Source organism: Malaclemys terrapin, chromosome 5, assembly GCF_027887155.1.
Source record: "Malaclemys terrapin pileata isolate rMalTer1 chromosome 5, rMalTer1.hap1, whole genome shotgun sequence".
In the NCBI taxonomy this organism is placed as follows: Eukaryota; Metazoa; Chordata; order Testudines; family Emydidae; genus Malaclemys; species Malaclemys terrapin.
Window position 1 is genome coordinate 122,142,775 of NC_071509.1, and position 25,827 is coordinate 122,168,601.

Here is a 25,827-nt window from a genome sequence, read left to right on the forward strand (position 1 = left end):
GTGTGCTTTTTTGAGGATGGACAGACATTTCATTTCCATTCAGTTTTCCATTCACTGAAAAAAAAAATGCTCCTGAAATCATGTAAAGGACTGATCAAAGTATCTGGCAAAGAGAAACCAGTTGCACCATGTGACATTGAAAAAAATCATAGCTGAGCTCTGTAGTAACAAAAACTCTCTTCCATCATTTGGTTTCAAATCAGGGTGTTTTTTTTTTTTTTTTTAAATGGGTTTGAATTTTGTCCAGTGTGTCAAATGCTACAGATGAGGGAGCCTTTCCCATCTCCTATAGCTGAGCAGGGGGTGCAAGTTGAGTGGGTTGCCAGTGCATGAAGTATGAAAAAAGCTATTATATGTAATCAGTGTGCTGAATAAAACATAATCACCATATAAATATTACACACACCTGCAGGAACACTAATCCTTTGGCTTCAAGCACATAGGTCTCTACCACTTTAGCTAAGGTAGATCTCCCTTAGCTAACACTAATAGTATATCCCTTATCTTCTTTGTGGGCCAGCCATTAGTAGACAACATCACACAGAAGTTAAGCCAGTACATTGTACTCTTTCTACTGTTTTCATGGAAACCCACCTTCTTAGTGGCTATAAGTATGACTCAATTGATCGACTGACCAATTTTTGCAATGTTATGGAAAACATTGCTCTGATACTCCATTACAGAACAGTTTTACAGCTCACCTATTCTGAACCTGGATTTCTAATTAAATGTGTGCTGGAAGTTAATCCTAATTAGGATGGTATACTGTGTCAGTTCAGTTTACAAAATAATTAAGCAGCACTGTGCAACAGAACCTGAGTTAGCAGTTGTCATTAAAAAGTTAGCATTTGTGGCATGGTTACCACCGATGTTTTCCATTCTTTCTGTAGCAACACACTGATTTATATATAATACCACTGAGTATGGGAGCACTGCTGGCAAAAGTTAACTTTTCAGTGGTGACTACTAGATATCTGTATTTGTGATGCCATTACTAATGCCACATTCAGCACTACAAGTATTGCACCTCCATATTTCCCTTTACTTAAAATAGTAGATAACACGGTACCAAAATTACACTGGAGAGTAAAGTGTGTGTGTGGGGGGGGGGTGTTTATGCAGGCAGTATAGGAGAAGACAAATCAATCAGTTGTTGAAAGCAGTGGGGATTGTGAGTGCTCGGCACATTTAAACATAAAGCCGCTTTCTTAGGTGGCTAAATATGGCTTTAGTTGCTTAACTTCAGGCATTTGAGTTTGAAATGGTTGGCTGAGAGTTTTCAGTAGTTTCCTGAACTACAACCTTTTTTTGTCTTAAATAGTGTAAATTAACACAATGTTTATAAATGTTAAGTCATTCATAACATTGAGCAGTTCTGTTCATCCACAGGCATTACACATTGCGTTGGTTATGAATTTCAGTCCTGGTCAGAAAGACAGTTTATGTTGCTACTGTCTGGGCAAGGAACACCGTGCACTCCTGGGGACTGAGCCCCTCTTCAGATCATACCCTTTATGGTGACATGTTTTACTTTCAAGTCAAAACAGCTAATTCTGCTAAGTTATCCAGATGTTGTACTTGTTCATGCCATCTGCAGGATGAATGGAATGCCTAGTTGTTCATCATCTGGGGACCAAAACCAGGGTTTTTTTTGTTAATTCTTACTAAGGCAAACTCAATGAGAGTTTGCCCCTGTAAGGCCCTCAGGATTTAGTCCCTGTTTTTTAACGTGATGTTTTGTAATGCATCAATTGTTAGTTTCGGGGGGGAGGGCATTATTTACTGCAGGAGCACTGAGTCTGCTCAGGCTTCTGAGAAACTTCTAGTGTTGGTGTGCTCACATAGGCTTCCTGCAGTCTACAGTAACATTATGTCATCCTGTTAGTGTTGTTACTCTCATACTTCAGCGTGTTGCCTATCCTTATCGTCGACTGCCTGAACTAGTCCTCTAGATGTTCTCTTTAGCTTTTTCATTGCTGCTTTCATAGAATCTAGAGTTGGAAATGAGCTATTAGCTGATCTAGTTCATTTCCCTGCCAATGCATAATTATTGTTCCTTTTCAGTGCTCCCACTGTCATATCTTAGTACACTGCACTGTGTCCCAATCGTAGCCCTTATTCAGCATGCCACGGGAAATCTGACCATAGGTATTGCAAAGCCTTTCTCCCCACAGTGCCAGCAGATCCAACAGCTCCAGCATGCTCCAAGTGGGCAAGCGTTTGCTGCATGGAGCCGCCATGCTCATGTGGGAAGATGCGATGTGAGCTCTCCACGCCGTGCAAACAGGAAGTGGAATTTCAAAAATTCCTGGGCTTTTAAAGGGGGAGGGACAGATGCCTGCATACCTGGGGGCAGAGTTCGAACTGATGACCAGAGCGGTCAGGATGGCCATTGTGGGACACTGCTTAGAGGCCATTTACAGCAACGTAACCAAGCGCAGTGTCTACACTGACACTATATCGATATAACTTTGCTGCAAAAAGATCTATGATCTAAGATCAACTTGTCGAGGTGGTTTTATTTTGTTGGCAAAGCAGGAGAATTTTGTTGGCGGAAGGAGCATTGTAGTGTGTACACCTCCACTGTTCTGTCGATGAAAGTTGACTTTTGTTGACAAAACTCTGTAGTGTAGACAAGGCCTTACACAAGGACTTAATGGTGCTGTTCATATAAGTAAAGTTATGCACATGCATAAATATCTGCACAATGTTGGCTTCAGATTGTAAATAGTCCACATATATGAATAAAAATTGTAGAAATAAACATAATATGTTGTCTTTAGAAGAAAACAGATTTTCTTTGTCACAAGCTACGCTGTCCCTTTTTTCACTTTACATTGTGATACAGAACCTCTGTCACTGAAAATCTTAGACCTGTGTTTCCCTAAGGGAGATATCTGCCAACACTGACCCAAGTCTCTACCATTTTATGGATATGAAATATTTAACATGGTTCCGGCCTTACCATCCCTAAAATATCTTAGTAGAAGCTTTTCAGCAAAAAGTGGAGGAAGCAACTGTATTTCTAGTGTTGTCCTGCAGTGTTAAATTGAACTCAGTTTAGACCCAAATAGATGCTTTCACAACTTAACATGTACCAGATTTTGCAAATGAAAGTGTGCAATTGAAAGGATTAAGCATCTTGATTTTTCTTTTTCCACATGTAACACTTGCAATTTTTCCGCTGGTCTGAGCAAAACATTTGTGAGATTAGTATGGGGTGTGTTAAATGGCAGTAAAGAACAGGAAATGCAATTGTAATGGTTTTATTTTTTATTGGATTGCAAAAAATATGTGAAGCTTCTTTCATAAGACCCCATACTATATATATTTGTTACTATATATAGACCCAATGAGGGCAGTGGAACTAAGCCGGATATAGTAAGCCGTGCTAACATATTCATTAGTGAGTCTTTGCAGTATTGTGCTCATAATATTTAAATAGCCATATCTTTGAGAGTGCTTTCAAGCAGGTCTAAGAATAATGAGTTTTGGGGGAAGTGACGAGGGAGTGTGCTACTCCGTTTACAGGCGATGTTATTTTCTCTATTATACTGGGTCACTGGGTGATATTTTAATGGATTGTAAATATAATTATTGTTAGGACACATGCAGCTCATGTGTATAAGTTTTTTTAGTAAATAAAAATAATTGCATATGTAATACTTTGAAGTGCTGTAATGCTGTATTTGCATACAGTTGGATATACAATATTACCTGACTACATGCCTTGTTGCACAGTCATTTTTTCTGTTCATATTTCATCTTGATGCTAATCCATTTGCATCATGAAAACCATCAGAGGCAGAAAACTAAATGGCAAAACTCTAATGCCCTCTTTAGAGTCATAATAATTATTTTGTTGTTTTAACACAGATCATTTTTTCCCCACTATGCAAGTGCCTAAACTAGTCTTGAATCTTCGGGGAGGAAAAGATTTCAAATATCTTAGGAAACTGCTAGATATAAAGGCTGCCTAGCCAGTGTTTGTTTGTTGTCAACCTAAGTGGTAGTCACTTTAAAATTATACAGCAGATTGTAGTAGTAATTCACATGAACATTTCTATAAAACATTTGAGACACCTTGTACTGTATTGAGACACTTGTCTCGAGTAAACAGGATGAATGGGTGGAGACAGCTGTGTACTTATAGTTAGCAAGACAGAATATAGCTGGAACAGTAGAAATTTTAGGTGCATGCTCTGTGTGTTTATTCACTTTCTGGAAAAAAAATAAATTTTACAGGCACTAATATTTGCGGAAAGCAAATTTCAGAATCACGTGTGTGAATATTCTTGGAAGCCATATTTTAGAATCTCCCATGTGAGTCTTTGTGCCAGAAATGAAGGGGGAGAAAATCTCTTCTGACTCTCCTGTCCTCTCCACCATCAATTACTCCTGCTCCCAAGTGCTAAGTGGAAAAGTTGAGCTGAGTCAAACCTAAGGCCCACCAACCACATGGATGTACCCGTTGGACAGTCTGCTTTCTTTCCCCTATGTCGGGCAGGGCAGGAATAAAGAATCTGGACAAACAGAAATCGGCGAGTTTACTGCTGACACTAATGAGACAGATTTTTTGGATTGTAAAAGTTTGGAGAAATTCAAGGTGACATTTATAAAATGAGAACAGGTGTTCAGAAGATGCAGCTCCTTTTCTGAGCCATTGGCTGGGAGCACAGGAGATGAATGACTATGCCAAGGTTAGAGCTATTGCTTGCGGCAGGTAATAAGGTTTCAGTCATAACCACCCCAGCACTTGCTTCCATAGAAACAAGTCAGGTTTACTCTGCATGTCAGATTAGAGAATGCCCACTGATACCCTCAGGCAATGAGAAAACAGTACTAGGAAGTCACAAAGGCAGGAAAATCCTATTTTTTTATAGGTAGAATACCTAAAACATTTACATGGGAAATGCTATTTACAGTACCCATAGATACAATGACTTCAGTGGAATTATTCCTGTGTGGTGGTGTAATGTTAGGCCTGACGGTGTGTTAGAATCATAGAATATCAGGGTTGGAAGGGACCTCAGGAGGTCATCTAGTCCAACCCCCTCTCAAAGCAGGACCAATCCCCAACTAAATCATCCCAGCCAGGGCTTTGTCAAGCCTAACCTTAAAAACTTTTAAGGAAGGAGATTCCATCACCTCCCTAGGTAACCCATTCCAGTGCTTCACCACCCTCCTAGTGAAAAAGTTTTTTCCTAATATCCAACCTTAAACCTCCCCCACTGCAACTTGAGACTATTGCTCCTCGTTCTGTCTGTTGGGCCATGAGTGTAATGTTAGGCCTGATTCTGAGCTCACCCCAATGTAAACAAAGAGTAGACCATTAAAGTCAGTGGAGACATGCTGCTGAGAAACTGGTGAAAGGTCAGAATCAGGCCTCTTGTGTTGATAAAGCATATCATTTCAACTCTGTTTTACAGGTTAAACAGCTAACTTTCTCTCTTGTATGTAATCTGATTTAAATCACCACTGGAAAAGTTTACTCAGCTCCTTAATGCAGATTTTCTAATTAAATGTCTAGCAAAGAACTAGCATATGGCATTTTTGTCATATCCTCTTAAAGATTCAGGAGCACAAACCACTATTGCATCCGAAGAAGTGGGCTGTAGCCCACGAAAGCTTATGCTCAGTTGTCTGGTTTTCCTGGCTATTGCCTCTTTTTTGAGGCTCCGTCCTCTGTCTGGGGTGGGCAGATTTTTCAAATAACAGGAAATGTCCGGTTTTTTTTCAGAGCCGACATTGGAGCTCAGAAAGAGCCTCAATTGGTCCACTTCCCAAATTGTCTCTCCCCTGCTTTTGCAGCTGATTGGTCTATTTCCCTGCAGCCACAGCTGCCAGATCCCACCCACCTAGGCCCTGGCTCCCAGCCCTGCAGTCCACAGCGAGGCGCTGACTATCACTGTGTCTTGGGTTTGCATTTGCCACCATGACAGGGAGCGACACTGCCTACACCTTCAGTGAGTACCCCCACTGCAAGTACCTCCTCCAGCACCCCCAATTTCCAGCTCCCCCACTCTCCCCATGAGTGTACTCTTTTTGGGAACCTGAAATATGGTAACCCCCTCTATGTCTGAGTGTTGTAAATAGAACGGACCCTAGTTGTTGGAAAAGCAAAGCAAGCATTGTTGCCTTGAAGCAGTATCTCTGGAGGGCACAGCGCTATTGACTTTCGCATGCAAAGTCTACACTTGAAATAAGATGCCCCAAGTGTTTGATGCAGGCAATGGGAATATTTTAGCAATAGATTGACGAGATCGGGAGCAGGAAAAATCAGCACAGAGATTGAGATTAAGGATTGAGATTTAGTAGGTTTAACTCAGTTATTCAGAGTCTTCTTATAGTGTAATAGTCCACTGTAATAAGATGTTTCAGTCTGTTGCAGATGGCAAAAAAGAGTCAAGTGTGGGAAAATTAAGCATTAGGGTTGAGTCTTAGGCAGAGAACTCCAGTGTACAATATCTGGAGTTGTGAATTTGATTCCCTCAGACACCAAGCTAAAAGTGGATTTGAAATGGTCTCTCAGTACTGGTGATTCCTTATGTGATCTTGTGGTAGATTTTTCAAGCAAACATATCCTGAAATGTTTGCTTCCACAATAACAGAGCATACGCCCAAGAACCATTTTCCTTTTGTCTCCACGTCATGTACAGTTTAGACATCACTGGGGTAGATTTTCAAATGTACAAATGAGAGTTAGACACCTGCCTTTGAAAATCTCCCCCTCTGTGTTTCCAGTGAAATGTAAACGCAACAGTGTCTGACTGAAAGTGTTTAAAACTGCTGTAGTAGAGTGGTGTCCAAGTTTTATCTCCTTGTAGTTATCACCATTCTTTGATGCCTTATTCTGGTTCACTTGTAAGTTACTGTTCTCTCCTGTAAAACTACCCTAATTCCAATTCAGCCATTGAGCTGGGACCCAATATCAAAGCTCCTTAGTTCACCCAAATCATCACCTGCCCTCCAGTATACTTCTGTCTCTCCTGTGCCTCTCCCCTTGAAATAGCTCAGTATTTATTGGTGATAATGAATTTTACAGGGAGAGCAGCAGAAAATATCAAATTTAAAAAAAATGCTGATGTCTTTTGTGAGTCGAATAGAATGAAGAAAATTACTGGATCTGTTAAAACTTAGAATAAAGGGACCAAGTCTTCCTTTTTGTGTGTGCAGTATCTTGCACGAGATCCTAACTGAAGCACCTCAGCACTACTTCAGTAGAAACTATAAATAAGAATAAAATTATATCAGAACCTCAAAAGAATGATCAGACTGACATGAGAAGAAATAGGCTAATGATAAAGCATACTTCAGTTAGTATGTTTCTCTTTTCACTATATATGTTTCTCTCTTCTTTACCTCATATTGGGAGAACATTAACAGAAATAAATGGTGTATCAGAATTACATTTTTTAACATAACCATACAAGTCAAATTACCTGACCTTTATTCCACATTGGAATTCCCCACATTCCCCTTAAAAACATCCTCTTGAGTAAATAGTAAATGAATCCCAAGGCTGGAGTGCAGCATTTAATCACATTTAATTTTATATTTTGGGTTGTGTGCTCGTTAAAGAAGAAAGACTGAATGTCAGGAGATCTTGGGTCTGTTCTTGACTCTGCAACAGGTTTCTTGTATGACCTTAAGCAGGTCATTCAGAGTCTCTGTGCCTCATTTTCCCCATCTGTAAAATAAGGATAATAAAACTTGATTACCAGAAGAGAGGTGTCTTGAGACTTAATAGTTAACATTTGCAAAGCATTTTTCCCCATGGGATGGAAATAGCTATATAAGTGCAAAGTATTAGTATTGTATTAATTATAATCACCAGCAGTTAGATACATTTAAAGTGGTGTCAAGAGACTTTTGAAAACTGAGGTTCTGTGCTGCATATTCAGGATTAAAAGATCTGATGAAAATAATATCCTCGGCTGTGTTGATCCCTCTTTGAATGTGTAAGCGTATTTCCATAACTAACAGTTTAAGCTACATCTAAGTCATCAGTGCCATGGGTTTAGCAGATCAGCACAAGATATGTTTTAAAGTCCTGGGTCGATAAACCAGCTCACAAACATAATTTACTGCATTAGAAGTTCCTAGTGACACCAGGATACAATCAATATAAAGTAATGGGAACAGTTACGGAACGCAGGTTACTGATAAGTGCCAGGAATCCAACCAAATGAAAACAAGCTCAGGTACAGAAACGCACCACCGCAGAACTACTCCCATGTCAGGTGGTGGTTTCGGTTCAAACACGTCAGGTACATAACATAAATAACCAATTCCATCTTGCACAAGATTAAGTTAAGCTAGAAGTGATTTCCTCAGACAGAGATAACAGAGTTGGATAAACTGGTGGGTTTTGAATTTGTCAGTGAAATTTAAGTGAGGAATAAGAAGGATTTTGTTACTGTACTGGGAAGTTAAGGTGCTGCTAGAAGAGAAAATTAATTAAAAGGAAGTACCATGGGCATTCCATCTACTCACACAAAAGCTTGCACTAACTTTCATACTGTAATTCAGCTGCTTCTCAAAATATATTTGATCATTAATATTAATCAGGAAGACACATACATGGGCACTTTGAATGCTTTGTCAAAAATCACATTCTTGATCGCCGTGTACTTGTGCGCAGGATGGTTGGTTGTATGAATCATAAATCATTATTAGAAAATATGTGGCCAGAATTAGAAATAAGGATAAGGGTAATGTGAACTCCAGAAACCTACTCTGGCATATGAAGATATTTTTGATTAATGTGCTGTGAAGTCTCTTCCATGCCACAGTATATTCAGATAAATAAATATTAACACATAAACCAGAGGAACAACAAGGATCCATTTTGACAAAGGCAAGGAACTACAGTCTGATATTATCTAGCAAAAAGTGTTCAATAATACAGTTATGGACCAATGTCACATTTTGAAGCTAGAAAATACTTATCTGAGAACAGCTCAATACTGAGCACTGATTGACTGTGGCAGTCACAAATCAACCTCAAACTGGAGTTCTTTCTTAGTGCAATTAGTCAAGTCAGTCACTAATATAATAATTATTTTAAATTAACACAACACTTTTCATCCAAATGAATCCCCAAATACTTTACTAATTATGATAAAGGGAATCATTTTACTCAGAACTCAGGTTAAATGATGTATCTATTGTACAGTACACAGGAACATTGCTACAAAAAAGTTTCAGACAAAATGAAGAATGTGGAACACAAAATGAACTACAGGTGAATATTTTAGGAATAATCATTTCAGCCTTTGCTAAAAATGCTGTGGGATCTAGAATGACCAAATCTGTTCAGAACCTTTGTTTTCTGTCTCATCTCAAAGACAGGCATTTTTCGCTTTCCTTTTCATGGGTGGATTAGCATTCTGAATCTTCATGGAAGAAGTGAGGAAAGATATTAATGAAGAGAAAGTTATTGTTTGCCATGCAGGAAGAAGGTGGCTATTCAAAATTATAATATATGGAAAATAACACAAAGCCCAGAGTCAGAAAGGGACACAAAAAGATTGTTTTGGATTCAGGCTTTGGTAGGGAGAATCTGAGGAAATGAGAGCAAAGATTAAAACAGGAGAAAAATTATGGAGAACTTCGATTATGAAAAGTAGAGGTGGTCAGAAAAATGTACATATTTTCGGCGAATACTTCAAAGGAAACAAATTTTAAAAAATGGAAAATTTTCACTCTTCAACCCCCCCAAAAAACATTGTTTTCGTTTTTTTCCGGTTTTCAAAAACTGAAAATATTTTGGATTTGGGTTTTTTGTTGTTAAACCAAAAATTTGGAAACAAATTAAAATTGTATATGCTGCAATTGTTGACATTGAAAAAACATTTTAAAGCAAAACATTTTAAACAATTTTAATGCAAAGACTAATTTTAATTTAGAAAACAAGCCCATGCAAATAATGCCAATACAAATTGAAGCTAGTGGGAAAGTCAACGCAAGATAAGCTGTAGAGGAAAAGAAGAAGAGACCAAGGTTAGAGCTCTGAGGGACATTGATAAAGAGCAGAAGAGAGTAGGAAAATAAGTCATTGATGGAAATTGAGTTGAAGACATAGGAAGAAAACCACAGAGTGAAAAATTGATGGAGAAGAATTAGGAGAGAGTTCAGGGGAAGGAGGAGGAGACAGCTGATAGACAAAGAAACAAGAAATAGAGGGCAGGCCTCTGAGGATTAACAGAAGTGACCTTGGTTAGAAAAGCTTTGGCAGAGTGGATTCAGGAGAGAATATCAGGAGAACAAGTCAAGGCAGTGGGAAATGATAGCTCACTCAAAAGTGTTGGATTAAGAGGAGATAAGCTAGTAATTAGATAAGCAAATGGGGACTGTGACAACAGGATCCAGATGCTGCAAATGGAGAAGATGGCATTTGAACCCCGAAGAATAAGATCAACTGATTTTTATAGCATACATATTGCTATAAAATATTGCATACATATGTTGAGTCAGGTCTTTTATAAAAGCTTGTGATGCTCTAAACTTATATTTTGCGATATATATACAGGATATGGTTATAGATTTATGGATTTGTGTATATGGAGAACCTGACTCATAAACTTTAGCTCCACCTCAAAGTAAGGTGAGTGATCAGATGAGAGAATCACCCCCAAAGATAGATGTTTTCAAAAAGGAGATTCAAGGAACAATCCATTGTACAACCCAGGAAAACACAATGATGGACCTTAAAATTAATGGAAAGATACTGGGACAACTGGGGATTTCCCGCCTTTGAATATCTATAGTGACAGAGAGAAAACAAACAAATTGCAAATCCTTTTAAAATGAAAGGGTTTGAAGTGAAATCCAGTGAGAAAGTGGGAGAGAACCTCTAGGTGGGAAGCTGTCCCTGAAAGGCTGGATTCCCCTCTTTCCTACCTTCCCTGGTATAGCTAGAAGGGTATGCTTGGGTACTGTTCAAAGGCAGTAGGCAACTTGTATTAGAGATTGGATTGTATCTAATATGGAAGTGTAAAGCCTGAGATTGAGTCTTTGTTTATTTACTGTGTAACTTGTATTGTATACTTTTGCTCTCCCTTAATTTTTTTTTATCTTTGAATCTGTGGTTTACATATTAAATAAACCTTTGGTTTATTTTGCCCCAAGCAGATCTCTGGTGTGCAAATTGTGTGGAATGTGAGAGCCAAAGTAAGGTGGTATCTGGGGGACAGGTTCCACATATTCAGAGGTGACAAACCAGAGGGGAAAAGTCTGTTTCTGATATGTAAGAATTCTAGGAGGATGGACTTGGGGAGACTCAGGATTGGAAGGGCAGTTGGTGTCATTGTGCAAGGAGTAACTAAGGTAATCCCTTGTGTTTGTGGGCAGGCTACTGGTGTCAGGGGTCTCAGCCATAATAATATAGCATTAATGCATCTCAAGGTTACAGGACAGGCAATGACAGAACTCACATGGTCTGGGTGATCCCAAAACATCACAGGGACAAATGAGGTATTTTTGTTTAAGAATGTGGGATATTAAGGCATGCTTGAAGGCTGAGGGAAAGAAGTGGAGAATGGTTGGGTGAGAAAACTAAAGATAGTACAAAGATATTGGGCATTTCTAGGTTCAGGAATAAGGTACAGTTGTGCTATTTAGAAAGAAGGATGTCAGAGCTGAAAGAACAGCAGGTGAATTTGTAGTTGAAGGAATTTACTTGGTCTCTATATTTTCACAAAAGGTACTGCATGGCCCAGAAAGAGAGGATGATAAAGTGAGGGATGATGGGATAGATAGAATAGGGAGAGAATGAAAGGATATAATTTAAAGCAGAAGACACGGATTCAATAGATTGAAGAGAGGTTAGTGAAGAAAAAATACTAACGGAGATTAAGGTGATGATTAGAAACAAGACATTTGGCCATAAAGAGAAGAGTAAGAGTAGTGCTTGGAGAAGATTGGCCCTACAGCAAGAAATAGTGCAGAACTGCAGGTAAAATGGGGAGAGGAAATGAGAGATAGTAGGGTCAGATGGGTTATAAAAATGGAAGATTAAGTTTCCCAAGATGAAGGTATAGGTTAGGGATGAGAAGAAAGAAAAGAAATACAAAGTGTCAAAGTTGGAAAAGGAGAAGTAGGAGTTTGGGTAGCAATGGATGTCAGATGAAGGGAGAGAAGAGAGTGGAAGTAAATGAGTTTCAGTGGAGAAAAAAGTACCAACGTAGAGTGACTGGAAGTGACAAAAGCAGTAGAGAAGGAGTCAGACAGCACCAACACAGAATGCAGGATATGGAGAGTGAGAGAAGGAAAGGACAGGTGAGGAGAGCTGGGTTTCAGGAGAGCAAGTCCATGCATCATACTGAGCATATTAGAAATAGATGAAGAGTTCCAAAGGGAGCAGGGGAATGTTCATGAGGTTTCCCAGAACACAGATTTTGGGTTGGAGATGTTGTCTGGGAATGGATCTGTAGAAGATAGATTTGACCTAGGGAATGTACAAATTTCTCTAGCAACCAGGAAGAAGAGACAGATGAAATGTGGAAGTAACCAGAGGCTTGGTGAGATGGGGAGACATTCAGGAGCTCATGCTTAAAGGAAATGTCATTAGAGCTTGTGGATGCAGGAAAAGAAAAGATAAGAATGCCAAATGGGACAGAGGATGTGCTTTAGAAGTTAAGTGTAAAAAGCATGGTCAGAGATTGAAGTATGCTAATGAAAGACACCCCCCCCCCCCAAAAAAAAAAAAAAAAAAACCCACACACACACACAAAACCCCTCTTCTTCCTTCCCACCACCATATGTCAGTTACTTAGATATGACCTTTTTGAGTGGTTTGCTACACTCAGGAATTTCCTTCCATCATGCAGGAGGATTGCCTCAAGGTCTCTTCCAATCTGGATGATTCTGCTAATTATCACATACTGCATCTGTGGACAGATTTTCCATGGGGGGAAAAAAGAGTGAAATAATTTTGGCCCCTGACTGAAGCCACTGTTGTTGTGCTTGCTTAATAAAAAATAATAACTTTTTTATATCCAGTTAGTTAGCATCGTGATGTTTATTTATATACAGTATCTCCTATATACTTTAGAAAACTGTTTTACTATAGGACCTAATCCTACAGTTAGTAGAGCAAGGGTGCAGCAGTTGATCTACAATCAGCACCACTAAATAGGGCTCTGTTAAGGCTCAGAAGCACAGTTGCAACTTTCATGCGGTAAATAAGCACCCCGACTTTCACAATAAGCCAAAATTCAAGCTAATCTAATTTCAAAACAAGGCCAAAACAAGCCAATCCCTAAGAACCCCAACATTCTATGTGACTAAATTCCCCCGGTGTGCATTCTGGGACTGGTGGGCCTGCTGTGCACCCCTGACTCTCTCCCCCTGCCCTTCCCCCTGCTTGCCCCTTGCCCTCCCTTGCCCCTGCTTGCCAGGAGCTGATAAGAAAAAAAGAATGAGGGGAAAAAAAAAAAAAAAAAAAAAGCAACAAGGTACAAGCCAAACAAGCTACAAGCGAAAAACTCGCCAAGGAACTCACAAACCAGTTAAGCCAAAAGCAAGCCCATTTGCATTTTTTGTGTGCGCGGGTTTGGCATGTCTGCTCAAAAGACCATCCACATGCTATGAATTGCAGGATTGGGCCCTTATGTGGTGGTACTATTGTACAGTATATGACATTGGATTCATTATATTTCTGTGCATTAGTCAAGGCTCTTTGATACCAGATGCATGGTTTTTGAATTCCTCTCACTAGTTAAAAAATGCTGCAGGACTGCTGAATTAGTATGTACAATATCTTTCCATTTTAAAAGTGTTGCTGTATGGGAAGAATAGTTAGCATTGATCTATGATGTTAATAAGTCATCTTTATCTCTTCTCTCTTGAATATATTGTTATACAGGCTGTTATTATATCTGTGTTGAGTAAATGTTCTATTTCTTACTTTTTCATTGTTATGAATTTGAGTAAATTACCCTTCTTGATATGTAGTATAAATGATTTCTTATTACTTTTATTCTTGGAGCACTACACATCATTTCACATCAAGCCAACTGCATGGATATGTTGCAAAAAAGTGGGTAAAAAAATTCTAATTTGATGGTTCATTTCCTGAAATGATTATGTCTCTCAGAGGTAATAATGATCACGAGCATATATATTTCTCTATTCAGAAATAAGACAGGGGCATTTCAAATTGTGGGGTTAATGTGCAGCTCATATAGATAAACCAGTCATAATGCAAAAGTATCAAGGCTAACATTCTTACCCCGGGCAAAATATGCTTGGATCTTGAAATCTGAATATCAAGCATGTTATTGCGCAAACTGTTTTGTTAGAGACAAAGCTTGGCTGGAAGTTTACTTCATGCATTGTAAAATTTGATTTTAGCATATGTCCATGCGCATGAGATATGCAAATCTTAAATGGCTTTTATATAAGGGCTTTTAGTTAGTTGTAGGTGCCCAAGTTTTACAGTGCAGCACATGGATTTCAGTTACTCATTTCCCATTTATTTAGCAAACAGCTACATACTTTTAGGGTATGACTGCACAATATCGTCAGGAAAAAATAAAACTGGTAATGTGGTTGTGCTTCATTCCTTTAAAATGCTATTTTTAAAAGAAATATTCAAACCCTGCAAAATGTTTCCAGGGTAAAGAAATACCAGTTGTTTTGTTCAGTGTACTCTCTGAGCACTTATTCTGTTAAGCTCTTTGTTTTGCTATAAAGTGCCTTGGATTCCTTTGTAGACAGACCCATGATGCCAGAGGCTAGGCCCAATGTTCCTGCTCTTTTTGTTCTTCTGTTTTCAGAATAAATCACTGTCCAAGCTGAGGTGTAAAGCCTGTGAGCTCGATCACTTCCCACTCTTACCCTGTATCCTCCCTCATGCCATCTATCTCTTCACTGTCTCATTCTCACACTCTCCTCCCTGTCCACTGAGTTGTTCTCTCTCCTCATTCATTCCATACCAGACAAATTGCCCCCTCTCCACTATGCATGCTCTTTCCCTCTCACTTTCCCTCCTTCTCTTTCTTACCATTTCTGGCCTACACACTTTCCTCACATTCACTAGGTATGTGTTGGTGATAGGGAGAAGAGAGAAAAGGAGGGAGCCCTGCCTCTTTCCCCCAGGATCAAATGCAGCTGTGGCTAGGGAAAAGGGAGCCCTTGAGTCCCTTCTATCCCTACCCATGGTTGATGGTAGTAGAAATGCCCAGAGGAAGGAGGAAGTACTCTATTCCCTTTACCACCAATGACAGATGGTGGCTGTCACAGTTCAGGGCAACTGCACCTGTATTTACCCTCACTGGTCCAGCAAGTGCACTCACTGTAGGCTTTCAGCTCCTCAGCCACTAACTCGCTTGGGCTCACACATCTCTCTCTCTCCCCCGCTCCCCCTGGCTGGGATTTTTACAGGCTGCACAGTTCCCTGACTACAATTGCAAGTTCTCCAACAAGCCAGCCTGCCTATACAGGCCAGTGTGCATGCTTTGCTTTATCCTTAGACTCTATGAAGGGTAGCAATTGCCAGCAGTTATTAGTTACCACACAGGTCTTTCTAAGCAAGCACATTTATTCTTAAGGTGAAAGCATTACAGAGAAAATGTATTCAAACAATAAAGAGAACTTTCACTCATGCCGTTAAGCTCATCAGAGATCACCCCCCAACTCCAACAAGGGGTCTTGGAGGACTCAATCCTTCAAACCCCACAGAGGAGTTTTTCTGTGGTTACAAATTCATAACAACTCTTTTCAGAACAAGCACACACATTAATAAGTTAGCTTTAATTAATTAAAGTTAATTAACATCAGATTCTGGGAATAGTTAATCAGCAGACAATGATTCTCTCCTCAGGCCCTCACTTCAACAGATTGAGTCTAGACATGAGAATTTGCATTCACCTCTCCCCCAGAGGTAATTTCTAGGAAGGCCGCTTAACTTTGTTTTTCCCAAAAGTTTGTTCTTGTCTGACATATTGTTAAAGTAGTCCTTTGAAGCTCATAACATTTCCCAAAGTTTACATTGGCCATGTCTCCCCCCTAAAGAAATTACATCCGATCCCATAACAATACATAAACTTTGCATTCAACACTGTGGACCCCAAATATACTTAAACTTAATTCAATAAGCTTTTTCAGGAAATTGTTGTATCTGTCACAGCAGCACCCAAAAAAGCCAGTCTCTCCTCTCTGCACAGCAGGTGTGTCTATGTTCAGTGTTTGCCAACAGGAGTCATTTGTGTGTGTGCACATGACTTAGGGGTAGGGTGACCAGATGGGATGAATAAAATATTGGGACACATGGTGGGGGGGGGGGGGTCCCCCGCCGGCAGAGCAACAAAAAAAAAATCGAGGAAAAAAAACGTGAAGTGACCACTGGTGATTTCCTTGCAGTTTTCCTTATGGCACCGGGGTTATTCTAGGGGTGAGACTGAAGAAACCTACAGACATGAGCCCCTTGATATTTAGCAAAAACAATGAGGAGTGTTTGTGGCACCTTAGAGACTAACAAATGTATTTGGGCATAAGCTTTTGTGGGCTAGAACCCACTTCATCAAATGCATGAAGTGGAAAATACAGTAGCAGGTATAAATACACAGCACAAGAAAAGATGGGAGTTGCCATATCAAGTTGGGAGGTCAGTCTAACGAGACAATTCAATTAACAGTAGGATACCAAAGGAGGAAAAATCACTTTTGTAGTGGTAATGAGAGTGGCCCATTTCAAACAGTTGACAAGAAGGTGTGAGTAACAATAGAGGGAAATTAGTATGGGGGAAATTAGGTTTTGTAATGACCCAACCACTCCCAGTCTTTATTCAGGCCTAATTTGATGGTGTCCACTTTGCAAATTAATTCCAGCTCTGCAGTTTCACATTGGAGTCTGTTTTTGAAGTTTTTTGTTGAAGAATGGCCAATTTTAGGTCTGTTATTGAGTGACCAGGGAGATTGAAGTGTTCTCCTACTGGTTTTTGAATGTTATAATTCCTGATGTCAGACTGACCAATTTGTGGTTGAGGGCACAGTTGCAGCTGCTGGCAATGGGGGCCATCACAAGTTCCCTCTCATTAGGCTGCTCACAGCTGAGCCAATGCGGCCTCTGATGTAAAAAGTAGCCTCATGTAATGAGATGAACAAGGGAGATTATAATAGTATTTGATGCTCAAGTATTTATGTAAAGTGAGGATCAAAGGAGCATGAATATGGCAGAAATTGGCATGAACACTTGCCAAAAAATGTCCTGTGGTCTTTGAACACCTCTGCCTACCCTTACATGTTTGTTTCTTTTTTAGTAACGTATCTTAGGGTCTGATTCAGAGCCTATTAAAGTTTTTTTTTTTTTTTTTTTTTTTTTTTTAAAGACACCCATGGAGTTCATTGTGTTTTGGATATAGCCTGTAGAGCCTACAAAAGTGGTCACTGTTTTAATCTGCTGATACAAAGAGTGTTATGTTAAATAGATTCTTAGGAATGATAAGACTTAGATTATCCCAGTTGAACTCAGGGCAAAATTTGGCCCAGTGAGTACCAAGTGGATGTAAACTTTAAATCACTATTGCACATTTGCATCCACTTCACACAGGTGTAAATGGTTATATGAGGTGCAAATCAGTGGAGATTCAGGCTATTGATTTAACCTGATATTTCAAACAAACAAACAAACAAAAACAACATGTAGTGGAAATGTAGGATCTTTATTGTAGGTGGGTCTGATAGCACCACTTATCAAGGTTGTCTGACACTTCCCATTATAAGCCTTTTTTCAAAGCCTTATACATTTGCAAGGTTTAACCATTTGTGCTTAAATTTTCCATATGTCTCAGGCTAAATTTGTTTGGAAAATTTCAGCCAAAACAGTGCATCCATTTCTGAGAACAAGAGAAAGGAAAAAATATGTTGCTTTGCCTATTTTCAAAAATTCTGGCGACCTTTTCTTTTAAAAGCTTTTGTGTTCCCATGCTCTGCCATCAGTACACCAGATGGTTGTTGCTCACTGAATGAGCAAGTATTCAATATTTTGTTTTTATCTTGTTCAATGTGTGGCCCCATGCCTTATTTACTGCACACTATTCAAACCCAGACAGATTTATTTATTTCCTTATGGGGTTTTCTATAGTGCTCTTCACTGTAATATCTGAGTGTTTCCCAAATGTTAATGAATTTATTTTTACAAGACCCCTGTGAGAAGAGATGTTGTTATCCCCATTTTACAGATGAAGAGCTTAGGCAGAGAGAGATTAAGTTCAAAAGTGTGCACTAATTTTGGGTGCCTAATCTGAGACAAAGTAGGACCTGATTTTTTCAGAGTCCTTAGCTGTACATATGACTTTATGTTCAAATCACAATTGCCATTGGCTTCAGTTACAGCTGTGAGTGCTTAACACTTCTGCAAATCAGACACCCAGAGAGTGATGAATACATGATTAATGACCACCTCTGAAAGGTTTGGTTTTAGTGACTTGACAAGCATCATGTAGGAACTTTGTGGCATGGTAAGGGAAAGAATCCAGTTCCTCTAGGCAATGTTCCACTACCTTAACCAGAGACCATCCTGTCTCTTCCTGCAGTCCCCTTCCTCATTCACTTTATACCTTCCAACTTCTGCAACAAATCAGGTAGGCGTCCTGTAAACAATAATCTGCTTTACTCCTCAGCCAGTAGCGTAGCTAGTGGGGTGCAGGGGAAGCAGCCGCTCCCCCTCAGCACATGTTCCATAAGCGGCGCCTTTCCAAAAGCGGCCAGAGGAGCAAGGGGAGGGCGCAGACTGGAGGCCCGCAACACGGCCGGCAGCCATCGAGGAGCAGGGGGATGTGGCCGGAGGAGCGGAGGGGGCAGCATGCGGGCCGCGGCCGGAGGAGCGAGGGGGGACGCAGGCTGGCAGCCCACAGCGCGGCCGGCAGCCATGGGGGTGGCAGGCGCGGCCGGAGGAGCGAGGGGGGAGGCACGGGGGTGGCACGGCAGGGCCGGAAGAGCCATGGGGGGAAGGGGCGGTGCTGCCGGAGGAGGAGCCAAGGGGGGGTGCAGAGCGGCCGAAGGAGGAGCCAAGGGGGGCGTGGACAGAGGAGGCGCTAAGTGGGGGCACCTTTTTTATGTTTGCTGCCCCTCCTCTGAGAAGCTGGCTACGCCACTGTCCTCAGCCATGATTTATCCCCAGGGCAGGTGCATTCTGTGAACTGAAAGAAGCAAGGGTCCTGTGGAAAAAATAGAAAATCATGTTATTAAAGGTTGTATCATAATGCATATGCAGAGGCAACCATAATTTTGGCATCTCCTAACTTTTGAGTGCTTGACTTTGCAACCTTAAAAATGTTCTTTTTATTTGGGAGGTGGGGGATGTGTGTAACTGTAAGGGTAATAACTTACTGAAAGATTTCCAGGTCTTGTCATCATCCCTATAAAAATATAATACACATTATGAAATTTTGGGCAGATTTTCAAAGGAGCTCATCTGTCGTTAGGTGCCTAAACGAAATGGCCAAATTTTTCAAAAAGGCTCAATATGTATGAGCATCCAGTGGGAGCTGCTGAAGTCCAACCTTTTTGAGAAATACGCTTGTGCATTTTGGTGTCTAAATGGGAGCAGCATTCTTGACAATCTGGCCATTTGTGTGTGCTGTACTCATGCTTTTAAGGATCCCTAAGTCAGAGAATGTGAAAAAGAGGATGGATTTCAAAACCTAACATATTTCCCAACAGACCACTTCTGTGGATTGTGTCCAAATTGTTTGCAATCTGAGTGTATGGGTTGATCACTGAATGACTATGAGTTGTCAGTGTGATGTGCCTGTGAAGAAGAGAGGAGATTCGGAGCTTGGCTTGTTTAGCCTAACCAAAAGAAGACCATGGGGCAATATGATTGCTTTCTACAAATACATCAGAGGGATACACACCACTGAGGGAGAGGGGTGATTTAAGTTAAGCGCCAGTGTGGACACAATAACAAATGGATATATACTGGCCAACAATAAGTTTAGACTTGAAATTAGATGAAGGTTTCTAACCATCAGAGGAATGAAGTTCTGGAACAGTCCTCCAAGGGGAGCAGTCGGAGCAAAAAACCTAACTTGTTTCAAGGCTGAGTTTGGTAAATGTATGAGGGGATGGTATGAGGAGACTGCCTACAATGGCATGTAGCCGATCTGCGACTGCTAGCAGCAAATATCTCCAATGGCCACTGATGGGACACTAGATGGGAAGGGATCTGAGTTACTACAGAGAATTCTTTCCCAGGTTTCTGGTTGATCGGTCTTGCCCACATGTTCAGGGGCTAACTGATCACCATATTTGGGGTCGGAAAGGAATTTTCCTCCAGCTCAGATTGGCAGAGACCCTCGGGGTGTTTCGCCTTCCTCTGCAGCATGGGGCACGAGGCACTTGCAGGTTTAAACTAGACTTTCTGTAACTTGACGCCTTTAAATCAAGATTTGAGGACTTCAGTAACTCTGCCAGAGGTTATGGATCTATTGCAGGAGTGGGTGGGTGAGATTCTGTAGCCTGCAATGGGCAGGAGGTCAGACTAAATGATCATGACGGTCCCTTATGGCCTTACATTCTATGAGAGATGTCCACGGTACCTGGAGAACAAAGGCTTCTACTATATTACATTTTGGTGATTTACAGGTATTTTGTTGTACATTTTAGGGATACTAAATCAATTGAATAACACACACAGTTGTTTCTTATTACATATTGCTGATATGTGCATGTCTGAGTCTACATTTGTATGTATGACAGAACCTAGGCTCACACTTCATTAGTAATTTCAGTTTGCATTTCTTCTGTCCAGTGTGTTTCTCTGGAACATAAAACCTTAAAAATTAGCTAGTAGCAGCACAGTAAATAGACTATCTAATGCAATCTTCTAGTATTCAGTATTCATATTCCTCTCCAAATCCATCTGACAAAAAAATATGAATCACTATCACTGTTCCAGACATGCTTCTCTGTCCCCTGGTAAGTTTTTTTAGGAAAAGTTGGCTGATAAATGAAAGATACTTAATAGAAATCTGGGGCACCTCATTTGCAGCAGCTTTGCAATTTCTTTCTGACTAGGGTTTTTCTAGGCTGCATAGTTCCCAGCCTACACTGTGGATTTCCCAGAAAGTCAGGCTGCCTAAGCAGGCTTGTTTTGCTTTCTCCTCAAAGGTTATAAAGAACGTAATTTCCACACAGCTCTTATTCTTAAGGTGAAAGCATTACAGAGAATACATTTTTAAACAATAAAAGAACCTACATGTATGCTAATAAGCTTACCAGAGATCACCCTCAAAACCCAACAAAGGCTTTGGTAGGAGTCAGTACTTCAAAACCCAACAAGGGGTTTTCTTGTGGTTACAAGTTAACAACAGCCTTAACTCAGAACAAGCACAGCCATGTATAGTTCAGTCTTTCATACAGGTTGAGCAGTTGATCTTCAGATTCCAGGCAGGGCCGGCTCCAGGCACCAGCCCACCAAGCTTGTGCTTGGGGCGGCACCTGGAGGGGGGCGGCGCGGTGCTCCGGCTCTGGCCACGGGGGAGAGCGGAGCCGCAGCGGGCTCTCCGCCCTCCTCCCGGCGCTCTGGCCGCCAGGGAGAGCGGAGCCGCGGCGGGCCCGGCACTCTGGCCGCCGGGGAGAGTGGAGCCCCGGCTGGGCTCTCTGGCCGCCGGGGAGAGCGGAGCCCCGGCCGGCACTCCGCCCTCCCCCCGGCGCTCTGGCCGCCGGGGAGAGCGGAGCCGCGGCGGGCTCACCGCCCTCCTCCCGGCGCTCTGGCAGCCGGGGAGAGTGGAGCCACGGCGGGCTCTTCGCCCTCCATCCGGCGCTCTGGCCGCCACTCCGCCCTCCTCCCGGCGCTCTGGCCACCAGGGAGAGCGGAGCCATGGCTGGGCTCTCCGCCCTCCTCCCGGGGCTCCGGCTGCCAGCGGAGCTGCGGCAGGCTCGCCGCCCTCCCCCCGGCACTCTGGCCGGTCGGGGAGAGTGGCCTGCAGCCGGGCTCGGTGCCCTCCCCTGCCGCGCTGGGTGGGGGGGTGCGGGGGGCGGCGGGAGGCTTTTTTGCCTGGGGAGGCAAAAAAGCCAGAGCCGGCCCTGATTCCAGGAACAGATAATCAGCAGAGAAAGGCCCACTCCACATAAACATGATACATAAACCATTCATTTAATACAAAGGACCCCAAATATCCTTAAATGTAATTCAAGAAGGGTTCCCACGGCTATTGCAGGAAATTGCCATATCTGTCACATATGACTGCGTTGTGTCATCAGAGTGGCAAAAAGTTACTGTGATCCTGGTCGGTATGTGCTCCATGCTGGACTCACATGTCAGTTGATGCAACATTCCCTGCAGACACAGGGATATCATTTGTGCTCAGCTGATTATCACTGTGTGAACCTCAACTTGGCTGGACTCTAACAAATCCTCTGAGGGTTTCACAATATCCTAAAATTAAATGGTGTGTGTACATGCCAGGCCTAGCCAAGATAGCACTAGCTTTTCCGGCTCTTTTGTCATGTCATTTTTCTCATTTTAAATACAAATTGTGTGAGTTAGATTAAAAACAAATCCTCATCCCACCCCCTGCTGTTTTCTTGCCCCCCGGAGTGTTTTCTTTCTGGATTGTGAGCCCCTCTGGCACATAATACTGAACAGGCAATTTACATGCAGGAGGATAAAGGGTCCACAATTTGAATTTCTCACTTATGTACATTATACAAAGAGCATGTTTGGCACATTTTCCACAGGGAGTGAACTAAAGTGTGCTGGCTGCTGTATATTATTATCATAAGAAATGGGCCTTTATATGCTCTTTGATATTTATTTTATGAACTAAAACGATGAAGGTTTTAATGCTGTTGCTGCTGTTTGTACTATAATTGTGCTGGGATGGGGGAAGCAAAAGCATGGGAGTGAATAGCTTATGGGAACTGTTCTTACAGTTTCAGATTTCTCCAACTTAGGGGTATGAAATGTGTTTTGTAAAAGAGCACTGAGAAATATTTATCCTTTTTATGCTCCAAATGATCCCTCTAGGGCTTAAAGGGTTCTGAGGATGGAGACTGTCTTCTTTATGAAAACAGTAACATAATTAAAAAATATATTGGTTTTTCACATAGTGAAAATCCTTAGATTTTAATAAGAATGAGACTGTGTAGTGCAAGCTAGATTACATATTGTTTCTGTGTAATAGTCTCCAATACAAATATCTTTAGAGACCATCTTGCGTATCACTTAAACAGCAAGGTAAGATTTAGCAGGTCTATTACCTTTCTTTCATTTTTTCATCATACTAAAATGTTTTCCATAATACAGTCAGGAACAAGAGTTGTTAATGCAAGGCAATCAAAGGCTTTTAGTAAAATCTTCCTTGTAGAATAGCTATTTTTAAAAAATGCCCACGAACTGTAACTAGGCGGCTATGGTGGCCCATTACTCCTGCCTTTTGACTAGAATAATCTATTTTTCCTGTATGTTTCTGTTTAATAAAAAAAATGTTGGGAAAAGAATAACATGCAGAGGACTAAGAGCCATTTTATAAATGAGTTTCATAAAAGCCCCTTTTTATTAAAATCTTATATTCTTGGATTATAAGGGAGTAGCAGATTACTTCCCTTGTGAAGCAAGGGGGGAAATAGAGAAGGATCTATGACTCTTCCCTGAATGGCTCTTTGGGCAGTGCAGCGATGCAGGGCATAGGACTGATGGATGGATCTACCCAGCAATCTCTAATTACCCAGTTATACGTAGAACTGCACTCTGCTCCGAATAACACAGTATATCAGTTTTTTCTCTGTCATTTCTTGACGTCTGAGTGCTTGATTGTTAAACCACAACTTTGCATTGACCCAACTAGCTCGTGTGGAATTTCCTTGTTAGTTTTGTGTTGTTTGTTTTTATTTAAAGGGGGGGAATGTACAGAAATTCCCACTGGAGCTTGCTAGTTCCATGACACGCACAGGGCTGGCCCAAGCCGCTCGCCCAAGGACAGCCCCACCAGGGCTGGTCCAAGCCACTTGCCCGACCCTGCCTGACCCCCTGCATGGGGTTGGCATCACTGCTAACTCCCTCCCGCCCTGCATGTTCCTCCGCATCCCACCCCACCTTTTTGACAAAAGTGGGCATTTATCCTGTTAGCTCTTGCCAACTGATCCAGTCAGCAAGAGTAAATATGACAAATGCCCACATTTGCCAAAGTAGTCAGGATGGCCAGGGCAGGGCTTAAAAAAGGGAGTGTCCTGGTGAAAAAGGATGTATGGTCACCCTAATAATACTTTCTTTCACCTCTCCCTTGTCTGTCTTTGTCTATTTAGATTACAAGCTGTTTGGGTTGGGAACTGCCTCTCACTGTTCGTGTGTTTTTTTTGAAGCTGTCATTCTGTGTGTTCAACCCAGTTAAGTTTCTTGTCCCGTAAATTTCTTTGTTCCTGATTGTGTCCTCCATGAGTGGTTTGCCTTATTTATTTATTTGTTTATTTTTAAAAATGCCTCAGTGAGGGTTTTTACTTTAGCTGCCATGCTCCAGTTAATTTTGAGATGCCCATCTCAATGTTTATTTGTCTTTTGCTTTCCACTGATTAATTCTAGTAGGAAGCAGCTGTGAATAGTGAATTGACAATATGGAGTGGCTCTGGGGCTTTGGCAGTTGGTAAGATTTTCAAAGTGCGGAAATAACAGGTGTCTCATGCCATCACAAGTTGTAAAGAACACCCAAAGCATAAGAATAACATTCTATCTTCACACTGGGCAACGGCAAACAATAGGCTTGATTGTTCTGTCATTTACTTCTGCTATGCAGAGCAAGAGAATAATTCCCTTCTTGGAACAATTGTCAGGTATTTGTGTCCGGGCTGACTGTATCACACGGACGTGTTCAGAGGTGAAATGCCTTATCCACGATGTTTGATCACTTTCGAATATGTGTCTCTCTCCAAAATGGATGCGTTTGAGAGACAAGAAATGCAGTTGCTTGAATTTTTATGTCCAAGTGAAAGGGGCAGAGGAGTAGGTGAAGAAAAGAACACAAGTCCAGATTGTCAGCTGATGCAAAGCAGCCTAGCCCCATGGAAATCCTTCTCCTCTATTCCTCATTCTGTGAAGAGAGCGTGATTGGAGGGCTAGTTCTGCGGGATTCTGGGGATGATATATGGTGATGTCTCCTTCTTTTTCTAAGGTGAGGGGTAATAATAGCTCCTAGCATCTGCCATTGGACACAGGTCTTTTTTGGTGCCTGGGAGGTTTTCTGGTTGCCTGTTCTTCCCTTTTCTTTCCCCTGTTAATGGGGAGGGACTCCTCTTTTAAGCCCTGTTGTGTGGAATAGAGCAACCTGATGGTTTCTCAGTCTGTGTGTGTATGAGAGGAAATTGGTGATAGGGGAAGAAAGAATAAGTCTTAGCCCCATAGATGCAGTAAATTATGCTGAAACTGCTATCTGAAGCAGGAGCTGTTGCCATATCAAACAAACTTTGTGCTCTTCCTGCTACATGAGATTCCTTCTATGTCATCAAAAGGGGAATCGGTTCTGTCTTTCTGCAACCCAGCAATAAGGGGAGGGAATTAAAAATACTAAACAGGAATGAATCTTTTTACAGTTGTAACATATGTATTTTAAACTCAAGATTAATTTCTTCCATTCAGTTTCTTTAGTAGTGAAAGTATAATACTTTTTAAAGAATCCACACTGCTTTAACTTTGCTTTGAGACATCAAAACGGCTCCACTGGAAAACATAATAGAAAAGTGAATCTCTTTTTGTTAGATATTAGAATTCCACATTCAACTGAGAGAGACAGGGGAGACCAGAGATGAAAGTTTGTAAGTAGAGTTATGGATTCTGGAACATTTTAGTAGAATTTCAAATTGCCTTTGATCTTCTCCTGAATTA

The 25,827-nt window shown here is 41.2% G+C and overlaps 1 protein-coding gene and 1 long non-coding RNA gene across 11 annotated transcripts in view; one reads left to right on the forward strand and one right to left on the reverse strand.

Annotated features, from left to right (window-relative positions):
* CCSER1 (coiled-coil serine rich protein 1) overlaps nt 1-25,827 on the forward strand; it is a 1,155,725-nt gene that overhangs the window by 463,141 nt on the left and 666,757 nt on the right. The gene's annotated exons all lie outside the window — the stretch shown is intronic.
* Nucleotides 7,529-25,827, reverse strand: part of LOC128838048 (uncharacterized) — a 69,519-nt gene continuing 51,220 nt past the window's right edge. For 3 of the 5 annotated variants that reach the window (XR_008445083.1, XR_008445085.1, XR_008445086.1), the window contains 4 exons: nt 19,057-19,165; nt 18,509-18,598; nt 12,787-12,893; nt 7,529-7,690 (listed from right to left, as the gene is read on the reverse strand). This is a non-coding gene — a long non-coding RNA (uncharacterized LOC128838048). Of the gene's footprint in view, nt 7,691-12,786; nt 12,894-18,508; nt 18,599-19,056; nt 19,166-19,337; nt 19,367-25,827 lie in introns of all 5 variants that reach the window. The other 2 variants (XR_008445087.1, XR_008445084.1) reach the window with 2 other exon arrangements.